Genomic DNA, 12,699 nt, shown 5'->3' with positions numbered 1-12,699 from the left:
ACTGCCTTAGAATTCTATACCACAATAGTGATTCCATTTACTAAACACAGACACACACAGGCACACACACACACACACACACACACACACACACACACACACACACACACACACACACACACACACACACACACACACACACACACACACACACACACACACACACACACACACACACCTCAACCTCTTAGTGCAAGAAATCTGGACAAAGTCTAAAATAAATAGGGACAGAGAATAAATATTCCTCTCATGAACATAGAAAATTGATAGAATAACAGGATTTGTGTTAGTATGCATTTTTCTAAAGTATATGACATCTAAAACTCAAATGTCTGTCATTATTTAGCAATTTCAATCCATTTTAGGAGGAATATGGGACAAAACTCTGGACATTCTGCAAAAACCTGGACAGAGCTGAGGGGTATGCTACCTCCCTCTTATACAGACAGACACAGACACACACACATACACACCTCAACCTCTTAGTGCAAGAAATCTGGACAAAGTCTAAAATAAATAGGGACAGAACATAAATATTCCTCTCATGAACATAGAAAATTGATAGAACAACAGGATGTGCTGTTAAATAGGCTTCAGAGCAAGCAGCCTCTCAATTCTAATTCATCCTAAAAGTTTAAAACTGGCATTCCTGAATGAAGTGACCAATCACTATATCATATAACCTTCTCTCAGTCCTTTCATATGCCTTCAAGAGTAAGTGTAGTTAAGATTCTGCCAGAAGTATGCTGCACGCTAATGTCTCAGTAAAGGATAGAATAATCTTAACTTTCCAAAAATACAAAAGCTGGGCATATAGCAGTATGACACAAAAGTTGTGGTGGTTAGATGCAGATAAGTAATTCTGAACATGTCTTGGTGGACTTGACATGCACTGTCCTTTTTGTAAGTACATTTTAGTCTGTCAAGTCAACTAATCATTTATGTTTCAGTTAATTATTGTTAAGTCTTTATTGTCAGTGGGCTTAGTAGGTTAGTAAATAAAAATAAAATTACTGCTGCCATCAATGCTTTTAAAGTACCAGCCTTAGAGTTTAGATGATACGTCAGCAGAGTGCAGTGAAAATGTGCTATAGCAAAATGAGGAATAACTATTACTGGCAAAAATGAAACATGTTATTGTCTTCTATCAATATCACCACAATACTATATAGCTGAGAACTATCAGTGTAAGTCATACTTGGATAAGAAACCAGATGACTCTAGCATGAACACATTTATTAGCATAAAATCAATTAGATGCAACAAATCTCCACATATATAATAAGCAAAACTATCTATGGAAAAAAAATAATGCTCAAATTGACTTTAAACTAAGTACAGTATATTGATCAGAGTCAGATATCATGTCAAAATATAAATTACAAATTATTTTTGGGAACCTTATATTATCAGTATTAACTAGTATGACGCTGGACTATATCAAGAGATTAAGTGCATTTGCATACAGCCAGTACTTTTTGCAAGAATATAACTTAACTGCTGCAAGACCCTTGCATTCAAAAAGAAAATCCTTTCTTCCACATACATATTTTATCATTTATGTCAAATCTTTGCTTTAAGTTACTTAAAAGTTGTGTATGATAACAGACCTACCTACCTTACTTGAATGAACAGCAAGCAAAACTAACTTCCCCTTACTTGATCGGTCGGCACACACTAAGAAAACTCCCCTTACTTGGTGAATAATCCAAAACAGCAAAACTCCTTGGAAAAGGTAAAGCAAACTGTATTTTAAATTCCATGGCGGACAGGACATCCACAACGCACGCAAGACGTGATGCAGGTGACTGGACTGGAAGTACAGCATGCTGTGGGGCTGCATTTAAAGGGCGACCTTAAAAAACAGTTATTTTTTAAACTATTAAAAGTCACAAAAGTGCCGCCAATGGCATACTGTCTCTCTCGCCCCCTGCTAGCTACGCCACTGACCTGTTGCGTTTGTGTGACTGGACGCAAAGCAAAGGTTAAAAAAAAAAAAAAAAAAAAAAAAAAACTTTTTTTGTTTTAATTTAAAGAAAATCCAATCTCCCGGCCAGCCAGTTCCAGGGGGGTGCAAGTACACCCCCTTGCACCTGCCTGCGGGCACCCATGGAAAGGTATAAGTTGGTGTAAATTAATCCAGGGAATGTCTAAGATTTTTTCAGCCTTCCGTTTCCAAATTTTCTAAGGGATTCTCTAACCCATCATACAATGTTGGCAAAAAAAATACATAAATAAAATAAAATAAAATAAACCATCTCAAAAAGTGCAAATAAACAGACATTTAAGAAGAAATGGTAATTGGTTCAAAATAGAATTAAAGAAACACCCAAAGCTAAGGACAGTCCAATAAGTCAGAACGACTGTTCAAGGGACCTTGTACCTCCCTCCCGCCCAGGCAGCCCCCATTCTCTTCCAGAAAGTTTGAATCTCCACTTTACTCTTTGGCAACAGATAGTGTCACATAAATTGGTTCTGAAGGTCATTCATCAAGGTTACAGATGACAGTGGAAGGAAATCGCTACTTTCCAGGGGATAATTTCTCACCCACCAGATGTGACTCATTTGTTTCCTTTTGTCCTTCGTCACATGCTGTCCAAGGGAATGGTAGTGCCAGTTCCTCCTTTCCAGGTGGAAGAAAGTTTTTTTCAAGGATATTTTAGATCCAAAGAAAGAAAATGTTTGGAGACCAGTTTCTTTCCTAAACCTGTTTGTGATAGTGCCCAAGTTCAAAATAATCTAACTTCACAGCTTGTTACCCTTTATTCCTTATTCAAATTTCAAGTTAACACTAGATTTATAAAAATGATTATTATAACATCCATATTCATCCAGATGTCAGCTGTTTATTAAGGATTTGTGTGTTTATAACAGTTTTTTTGTGTTTGGATCTCATTATTAGTTATATACCTTACCCTTTGGACTATTCACTGCACCAAGATTGTTCACAAAATATCTAGCTCCAGCTCCTATTATAGCTGATTGGAGGCTACAGGGGCATTCACATTTTTTCTGTATTTAGACAATTTGCTTATCTTTGCAGATCCTTTTTCAAAGTGTCAGGAAACTCTCACTTGAGAGAGAAATCTCTTAAACAAGCTGATGTTCCAAGAGAGCGCTCAAAAGTCTTTTTTGACTCCTTCACACAGAATTGTGTTCCAGCTAGACACCTCAGCTTAAAGAGCTTTTCTTCCCTAGGAAAACATAGATCTATACCTAGATCTATTTCTAGGGTTTTCATCTCAGATTTCAGTTACTGTGAAAGAATACCTCAGGATTTGGCAGTCTCATGGCATCTATGATTCTCATGATATACTTGACAAGACTCTACATGAGAAAGATACAATGGTATCTGAAGTCTCTCTGGTCCTAGTACCAACATCCTTTGTCTTTTCAAATCCCAGTGCAGGAGGTTGTCAAATGGTAAGCCACTTGTTGGAGACAGTAAATATGTCTAAATCCTGGTTTCCCCTTCTCCCTCCCTGTTTGAAAGCAGTCAGTCACCACAGACAACTTGGACTTTGCTGGTATAGTAGTTTCAGCAGGGGTAGAAGTGCAAGGTGTTTGGGACAACAAGGACAGATGCAAGAGCATAAATGTAAAACAGATGGTTGCCCTGGTCAAGGCACTCAACTCTCAGAATCATCTTTGGCCCCCAGAACCTCTTCAAGTTGTTACAGACAATATCACAGTCGTGTGGTTCATCAACAAGCAAGGGGGAGCAAGGACATACTCCCTTTTCAGACTAGTCATGTTAGCTCGGGATATAACTTCACAACACAGTCTTACTGCACAGGCATCATACATTCTGCAAGAGCAAAACTGTGTGTCTGACAACCTGAGCAGAAGAAGGGCAGATCCATACGAAATGAAGCTAGATCATGGGGGGTCTTTCAAAATCTGATATGTGGACAATCAATTGTCAAGATTCTGCTCTAGGACTCCATGCACGAAGGCCAGAAATGCAGATGCCTTTTCTTTTCCTTAGCAGAAAAGTTCCTGTATGCTTTTCTACCCTTCCCACTGATATTCAGGGTACTTCTGATGATTCAGAAGGAATTCCACAAGATCACTGTAGTGACTGCCTTCTGGATCAGGCAACAGTGGTTCTCCTTTCTTTTGGAAATAGCCTGGAGCAATTACCGCAAGCTTCCTTACAGAATGAATGCACTTACAAAAGGTCAGGGGTGTTTCATACACCCCAAGCTAATCAGTTTCAGATGACTTCCTGGATGATAGGGTCTTAATTCCCTTTAGGTACTATTTACTGAGGATGCACAGCAGGTACTAATGGAGACAAGAAAGCCTGCTACTAGAGAATCATAAATTAATAAATGGATAACAATTTCTGGTTTTGCCAACAACACAAACAGCACCCATTCAGGTATAATTGTTCTCTGGTTTTATAATATTTGTCTGAGTTACAACCCTGTGGCCTTTATTACTCCTCTGTCAAGGTTCATTTATCAACCATTTCAGTATGTCTGTGCATGGATCCTCCTCTCTCAATGCAGTCTCATGTCAAAATTGTTTGCATAAGATATCTCCAAGAAAATATATGGCCCCACCATGGGATCTTAATTTCTTGTTAGAAAAGTTAACATTTGCTCCATTTGAATTAGCTAACCTGACTGACTTGTAATTCTTAATATGGAAAACAGTTTTTGATGGCTGTAATTTCTGCAAAAAGGGTGTCCGAGATGCAAGCTCTTATGATGAGTCATCCCTATCTCATTTTCTACACAGACAGGGTTTCTTTGAGAACCAGTCCGTTTTTTGTGCCTGAAATGATATTCAAGTTTACTTTAAGCCAAACTATCCCTCTCCAAGTTTTCTTTCCTGCACTTAAAAATGAGGAGGAAATGATATTCCATACCTTGGATGTCCACAGACAACTGAGGTACAAGCTTGACAGAACTAAATCTTTCAGATCTTTGGATCAATTGTTTATTTCTTGTGAAGGTAAGAAGAAGGGACAACTTGTGTCAAAACAGACTATTTCCAAATGATTGTCTCAGGCTATTACCATTGGTTATGCTCAAACAACAAAACTATTCAAAGCTGGGTCAGGACCCTCTCTACCAGGGCCTTGGCTTCATCTATGGCTTTCTTGAATGATTCAGTTCTAGTCCTCTGTACGTATGTTTACAAGACGTAACAAGCTTGATTTCTTCCCTAGGTCCAGATCAGGTTTTGCTAGGACCATTCTCCAGGCCTTCTTGGACCCTTCTCCTGCCACCTCCAAAATGAAGTAAGCTAGGTAATTTACCCATATAACTAATGCTTTTGCATCAGTGATCAATATTCATAACTTTCAGAACAATAGTAAACACAACCCTAAAAAATTCTGGTTATGCAATTAAAGAAGTCTTCCATCCCAGCAAAACTTCAACAGTAACCCCTCTCCCAATAACTCACCACTTGAAACTGCAATAGATTTCAGCTCTTATTTCATAGATGTTATAGCACTCCTAACTAAGAATTCCCCAGCATCCAATCCCAACCTTGCCCAACAGCCACATGACACCATATCCACTTTTTCCTTCAAATTGTACCATATCCAATCTGAAACTACTCTTAAACAAACTTAAAACATGCTGTGTTTCAGCTGATGACCTTTCAAGTGAGTACCTTAAAATAGCAGCTAATAGCATGCCTATCTCATCTCAATCCTTATAAACAGATGAGTTCAGGAATCCCTTGTTCCCTCTTGCTGGAAAAAAAAATCACTTATTGTCCTTCTACACAAAGGAGGAAATTCAACAAACATTACTCACTTTAGACCTGTAGCAGTCTTTTCCCTCCTCTCCAAAATACTTGATAAAACATATTCATAAACAATTTCTAAATTATGTCCTGCAGGAAGGACTCATATCCCCCACACAGCATGACTTCCACCCTCCTCCATAGTACTAACACTGCACTTCTAATCATTATAGATACTGTCAGTAAAGCTATTGATAATGACAAACTAGTCTCCCTCTTGTTTCTAGACTTTTCTAAAGCCTTCTACTTCAGATGTCCTCAATAGGTCTTTCTCAGCCTACCCTTCTATGGGTCAAAGGTTTTCTGTACAACAGGTATCAGTCAGTAAAATATCACTCCACTCTCTCTCCATATCTTGTAGTCACCACCAGTGTACCAGAAGGCTCTATTCTTGGTCCCCTTCTCACAACCCATCCACACAACAGGCCTACCTAATACAGTATGCAGATGACTCCATTCTTATATGCACACCAGACAACTTGACACATCTCCAAAAAAATACTCAGGAAATTTTAACAGCCACTGAAAAATGGCTTTGTAATCCACAATTCAAGCTCACTCCCCCCAAAAAAGAACTACAACTTTTTTCTCCAAATCCCTCTTTCAACAAAAAACAAAATTTAAAATTCAGTAATGCAACCAGTTATGTCACGTCTCATAGCAAATTATTAGGAATGGTAGTGGATGATAATCTTAAATTTGAGTTGAATATACAAAACTGCATAAAAAACACACCAGAACCTAGGGATGTTTTACAGAGCTAAAAACTTTCTCACCAGTGCAACTAAAACTACACTTGCCACTACTTACCTCCTTCCGTCCCTACTTAATGGTACTGCCATTCTTACTATTTATTTATTTATTTTACATTTGTTGACTTCTAGGAATTACAAAAATCAAACCTTGCACAATGCTGTAATAAAGTGGCTACATTTTTAGCATAGATCCCTTTCAGAGCCCACCACTGGATAGCACTAAAACGCATAAATTCATTAAAACTAAAATTATCCAGCATCCATCTGCTTGTCCTGCACTAAATACTATTCTGCACAGCAATGTTTCCAATCAGTTATTTAAATCCAATGGCCAAAAACTCCTGTCTGTTCATAAACCTATCAAATTTACTGGGCATGTTCTGCACTCATACAATATTGTTAAGGTCTCAAACTCCTTAACTGTTTCATCAGGTGAATATCCTCCTTCCAGGCCTTTAAAACCACTCTGAAAGACTTCCTGGCTAAAATCTGGTGGTGTTCTTGCTCAACCCCAGCATAAACTATACCCCTAAATATGAATAAGTACTATTCATACCTTACACTTCCCTACTCTCCATTCCTTGGTTACCTCCTTAATTCAATCAACTTCTCTCGTCTGGCTCACTTCCTAAATATGCCATAACCCTGTTTTTTCCTTACATCATGTTGTAATTCCTGTTTGCATTATACTAACTTAGCTTGAATCTCTGAATGAACTGGCTTCTGTGAATATTAAAGCATTGTCATATAAGTAGTATTTATTCTTACCCAATGTTTTCAGCATCGTCTAATTTGTAAAAATGATTTAAATTGTAGCTTAAACTGTAGCTGTTTTGTATTATTTTTGAAGATTGTAAAATTATTGTTCTTAAAATGTTTTTGTAATGCTTTGGAGCTTTTCTCTCTGAGCCACTGCTGAAAATGGTTATCTACCCATTCTGACTTTCCTGGTAATCACATGTCAACAAATAAATAAATAAACATAGTGCAGTTGTATAAGTAAACTTACCATACCAGTAGATGTTTGAATGATTATGCTACAGGAGCTGTTCCCTGCCTCCTTCCATCCTCCTTGCATGTTGGTGTGTTGTGTATACCAGAGTGTGGACATTTATTTTCTGTTCTTCCTAGCACTGTCCATTCAGAGCTCAGCTTCCTTCTTTCTGTTGGCATAAAATCTTTGAAGAGCTTAGCATCTTTTGGTCAACTCAGCTCCAGCTGACTGTCAGTTTGGATGAATCAAAGATGCGTGAAGTTGCCGAAGCTGTCTGGCTGTTGTATCCTATGCAGGATGTAGCCCATATAGCTAAGGTGACTGCAGCAGTGATCTTTCAAACAACTACTGTTATGGTAAGTTCAGCTTACACAACTGTACTGTCTCCTTTCAGCAGTTAATAAAATGTTGATTTAAAGAAAACTTGGACTGCTGCATCCAGTAGAATACACAACACTTTTCTGCCTTCACAGATAAGTGCAGTGAACTGAGCAAAGAAAAGGCTAAAAGCATTAACTCCTAGGGGATTCTAATTGAGCTAATGGTACATTTTGAAAATTTATCATAGAAACCGTGCATGAAAATACACAAGACATTCCTTAGTCTCTTACCTGCATACTGTGCATGTTTGACATTCGTAAGGTCTATTGTTTCTTCATTTCCTGCAGTGCTAGTCAACCTTCTAGATTTACAGCCATTTACTGTAGTGGCTGTGGTGATTCTTTACAGACTGTCCAGTAATAAACATCAATAAACAAAGTTAAACTTGAATCTTATATCAAGAATGTTGAGACCACCCAAGTTACACAACACCTTGCAATGTATTTGACTTCATCCCAGAATATGTTTTTTTTCTCGCTTTGTCGCTTAGAAATAATTTCAATCTCAAAACTCCTTGAGTACCTTTTAGGATCTTCATTTACATTTAAAACTGATGAAGGCGCTGCTATGCAGTTTCCTATTCAGAATGTGTAGTGTTTCTGAAAATGATTCAGTTGCATGGTGTAGGATGACCACTCTTTTTCTTTAGTTTTTATTGGTAGCCCTAGTCTACAGTTTTATGTTTTATATCTCATGATTATGTCTTGATGAGGTCTGTAAAATTCTCCTCCACATATTTATGTGTGTGTGTGTGTGTGTGTGTGTGTGTGTGTGTGTGTGTGTGTGTGTGTGTGTGTGTGTGTGTGTGTGTATATGCACATACATAGATATATGTATATGTTGTTGTTGTTGGTCTTTCGGATTTTACCAGTAAGGGGTCGCCACAGCGGAACTCCGGTCCGCTAATGATTGGCAGTAGATTTTTTACAAAATGCCGAGGTGCTAGCTCGACGCTCAACCTTCAACGAAGGCATGCCCATTTACGCACGCATGTCTTTCAAATGGTACCAAACTGCGGGGAGGACATGCAGATTCCACATAGAAGGCACTCCCATATATGTATATATATATATATATATATATATATATATATATATATATATATATATACATAGATACAGATATATATGGAAGGATTTCATATAGCTGAACATTCATAATATCAAACATTTACTTATAGCGGAAGTGATTAAACAGTTATTTGATCTCTTCTGCCAGGGAAGTTGCTGAACAGTTGCCCTTTTCCCACTCTTGTGCAATCTCAGAGTTGGTATATGTAATCACTTGGTGGGTATTGAGGTTGCAAGGGAGCTTGCCCCTGCAAAAAAATGTGAATTCTATTTTTATTTGATTTATTTATATGTTTATTTATTTATTTTTGTGTTCTTTTGAGTATCGATCATGTCAGATTGATGTTTTGAGGTTCACTGTTTGAAGTACAGCCACCCAAACAGTATGTGTGTCTGTGTGTGTGTGTGTGTGTGTGTGTGTGTGTGTGTGTGTGTCACACACAAACATTTTTTTTCAATATCTGATGACTTGTTTTATCCAGTTTAGGTTTATGGGGGTGGGGGGTTCTGGCATTTAACAGCATTTGGCAGATAAATTCATTCTGTAATTTCTTTACCACCACTTGGTGTATATATGTTCTTGTACTGAGCATCTTTTCATTTAAGAAAACAAACACTGCTCTTTGAGTCATTAAGTAAAAACCCATGGCACTAGTCAGATTTGACAATGTGCTCAGAAAAGCTCCTTTTCTAATGTAGTGCCATCTGAGCTCCATTAATGAATTGGAATGGTCCAGATGTGTGAAGTGCAATAGATTCAAGATTGCAGTATAATGTCACATATAGTTTAAAAGGTAGAACTTTTGGTCTTTATCTCTTTTTCCTAGTATACGGATATACCTTCTGTTTCTTCCAGTTGTTGCATATCTCAGAATTATTCTCAGTTAACACAGATGTTCAAATGATTATGAGAATCTGCTATCTGAGGATATGCAGTTAGTGTAAAACATTGCATTGTATTCCTTTTACTAGTTGCTTGAGTGCCACAAACAATGAGCAGTTATATACTGTAGATTGCAATGTTTCGTGGCTGCTCAGAAGAGCACAGGAGAGAATGAGTATGACTGTCTTGCATTTCATCCCTTTTGAAGTACCTAATCATGGCTGATGGTTTACTTTCTTACTTTGGAAAAGTCTAAAGAACTTGCATCTACCTTATAAATTCCATTCTGGTCATATCTTGCCCAACATGCCCTAAGGAAAATGTCAAACTGTTGGACCAAAAGCTATTACCACATCTGGAGTCATTAAATCCTCTTAAGTCCCGTTCCTGACAAGATTCCATGATATTACAGGGAAGCCAAATGTAATGAAAGCCCCATCCCAGACCCTGGCAAATATGGCTTGAACCTTAGACTATTTTATATGTAACTGAGGGCTGGGTCACAAGTTCAGTAGCAATAATTGTGTAATCTGCATTTTAAAGGTCTGGTACTGCAGTTTCTATTCAGCTCAGGAAATCTTCTCCTTTCATTGAGATAATGAAATGGTAGTTTCCTGTCAGAAATTTGGAAGGCCATCCGTCTAACATTCTTAGTTGGTAATACCGCCATTAGAGGTCTCATTGCTAGTGACATCATCTGGTTTAATTTAACTTTAGTTTCATCATGGCTACAGTTGTGTTGCTGCCATTTTTTTTTGTAGCGATAACAGGATTGCATGAGTTATACTTTCCTACCTTAGGAAATCAGTTTATCCATTGTTGTAGGTGACCTAAGATGTTGATAGCTATTATGCTGAGATTAGGAGGCATGGATAAGGTACGCAGTTTCCAGCATTATTTCTTAAATTGCTCATTATTATTCTAGTAGTTTGAGAAGATTTATTTTTAATTTCAAGTACCAGATGTTAGGATGAAAATCAATATCTACAGGATATGTGGCTTCCCTCCAGCACCAGTGAAACACATAGCCTTCCCATCTTCTTCCCTAATAATTTGATACTCCCCAAAACAGAGGCCTTGAGCTAAATAAGCTTACAAGAAGACCAGCAGCCTATTAAACTGGACACCCTGAGTTAAATAAACGTGAATACTTCTTCTAAGATCAGTTTAAAGTTGCAAAATCCTCTTAGTCAGAAAATTACAAACTTTCCAATTTCTTATCGTTCAGTTCTTCAGCTTTCTCTCTGTCAGGGGACTAAAGTAAAACAACATATCTTGTGATATACTCAGAACCTTTTCTTCCACCCATGTATCCCTCTTCAGATTTTCACTACCTACTCTGCTTTCTGGCTTTACGGTGTTATTTCTTCACCTCCCACTAGGATTTTCACCTGTCCCACTTTGCAAGGGACAGTCCCAATTTGGGCAGTTGTGTCCTGCAAAAAATTTGAAAAAATGGCAAATGTCCTGAGATTTTACTATAAAAATATTTCCTATATTTTATATAATAGTTGCATAAAACAGTTATTCTGTATCTGAAACACCTAAATGTTATAAGAAACAGAGTAAGCAACTAAAATGCTACAAGAATAAACCTTTATTTAGACAAAAAAGTGAAGTGCTGAACTTTGTACTGGCTGAGGGTATGTTTTGCCAGGCAAAATGTGACTTTTGTTCAAAAATGTCCCATTTTGGGCATTTGAAAGGGTCGCAACTCTACCTCCCACCAATCCTTACATGTAGCCTGTCTCAAGTCATCTTCCTAACTGAATTCAAGTTTCATACACTTCCTCTGACAACCATTAGTTCACTCCTAAAAAGGCTATTTGTATATGACAGCCGCATTCCTGGTAGGCTATAACCAAAGGATCTTGGATATGTAGCATGTTTTCTGCAACTCAACTGCAGCACACATGTAGTCTTTCACTTGCTAGCAGCATTTTCCCTGAAATCTGGCAACAGTCACAATTATTCTTCTCCCTAAGTATTGACCGATGACATCATTTCCTACTATGGCCTATGCTCCCTCCATCCCCTGTGTGTAATCAGGGAGCAGCATCTATCTCTTCTGAATCAAAGAGCCGGTGGTTTTAGTATTGTCTCATGTCTGATCAGCAGGCTCATCTCAGGATGAGGCACTGTGAGCTTACTGAGCTACAAGTAGTACGGACAGCAGAGAGCTGATCAAAGATTTTGCTTTCATACACTAAGGCCCTGGATTCTGTTTGCCAGAGTCATTGTTCACTGTATCATTGCTTAACAGTCCCAGTGTCAGTATCCAAAGTACAGTCTGGCTACAGACAGCCTGATATTAAATACCAGAAAATGGGAGAAGTGCAAATGTGTTTTCATTACAGGGATGAGTAGTGTCTCAGATTTTTCCCTTCACTTGTTACTGAGGTAGATTTTCCTTGAGATACAGCAGGGAATGGCCCTAGCCTGGCGATACAGTGTCTTTTACTTGATAATTAAAGACTGGTTGTGCTCAGTGGTCAGGACTTTGTTTCTTCCAACTTAAAATTATTGCCAGGATTAAATGCTTAATCTACCAAAGAGTCCTTTCAGAGATGATCTATGCTCCTGATGTGTTTGTCTCCCAGTTACTACAGTAGCGTGTACTTAGTATTAGTGGATGTTGAACTTCAGGACTTGCAAAGCATAAGGAGTACTGCATACAAGTTCATTGCAGTTTGTCTAAGATCCACCAGTGTTCCCATGTGTCTTATGAACTGAATTGATTGCTACTGTGTTATCAAACCTCAAATCAAATTATCTGATACGGTTGTTTCTCGCAGTAACAGAGGCCAATTTATCTGCAGGACATCTGTCACCATGAGATGACTTTTCTTT

At 38.0% G+C, this 12,699-nt stretch overlaps 1 protein-coding gene across 1 annotated transcript in view; it reads left to right on the top strand.

The window, feature by feature from the left end:
* RYR2 (ryanodine receptor 2) overlaps positions 1-12,699 on the top strand; it is a 6,224,161-nt gene that overhangs the window by 3,476,663 nt on the left and 2,734,799 nt on the right. The window lies entirely within an intron of this gene.

Source organism: Protopterus annectens, chromosome 1.part2 (assembly GCF_019279795.1).
Source record: "Protopterus annectens isolate FY-2018-M chromosome 1.part2, PAN1.0, whole genome shotgun sequence".
Classification (NCBI taxonomy): domain Eukaryota; kingdom Metazoa; phylum Chordata; order Ceratodontiformes; family Protopteridae; genus Protopterus; species Protopterus annectens.
Note: the sequence above shows the minus strand (reverse complement) of the source record. Positions and strands in the feature narration are given on the sequence as shown.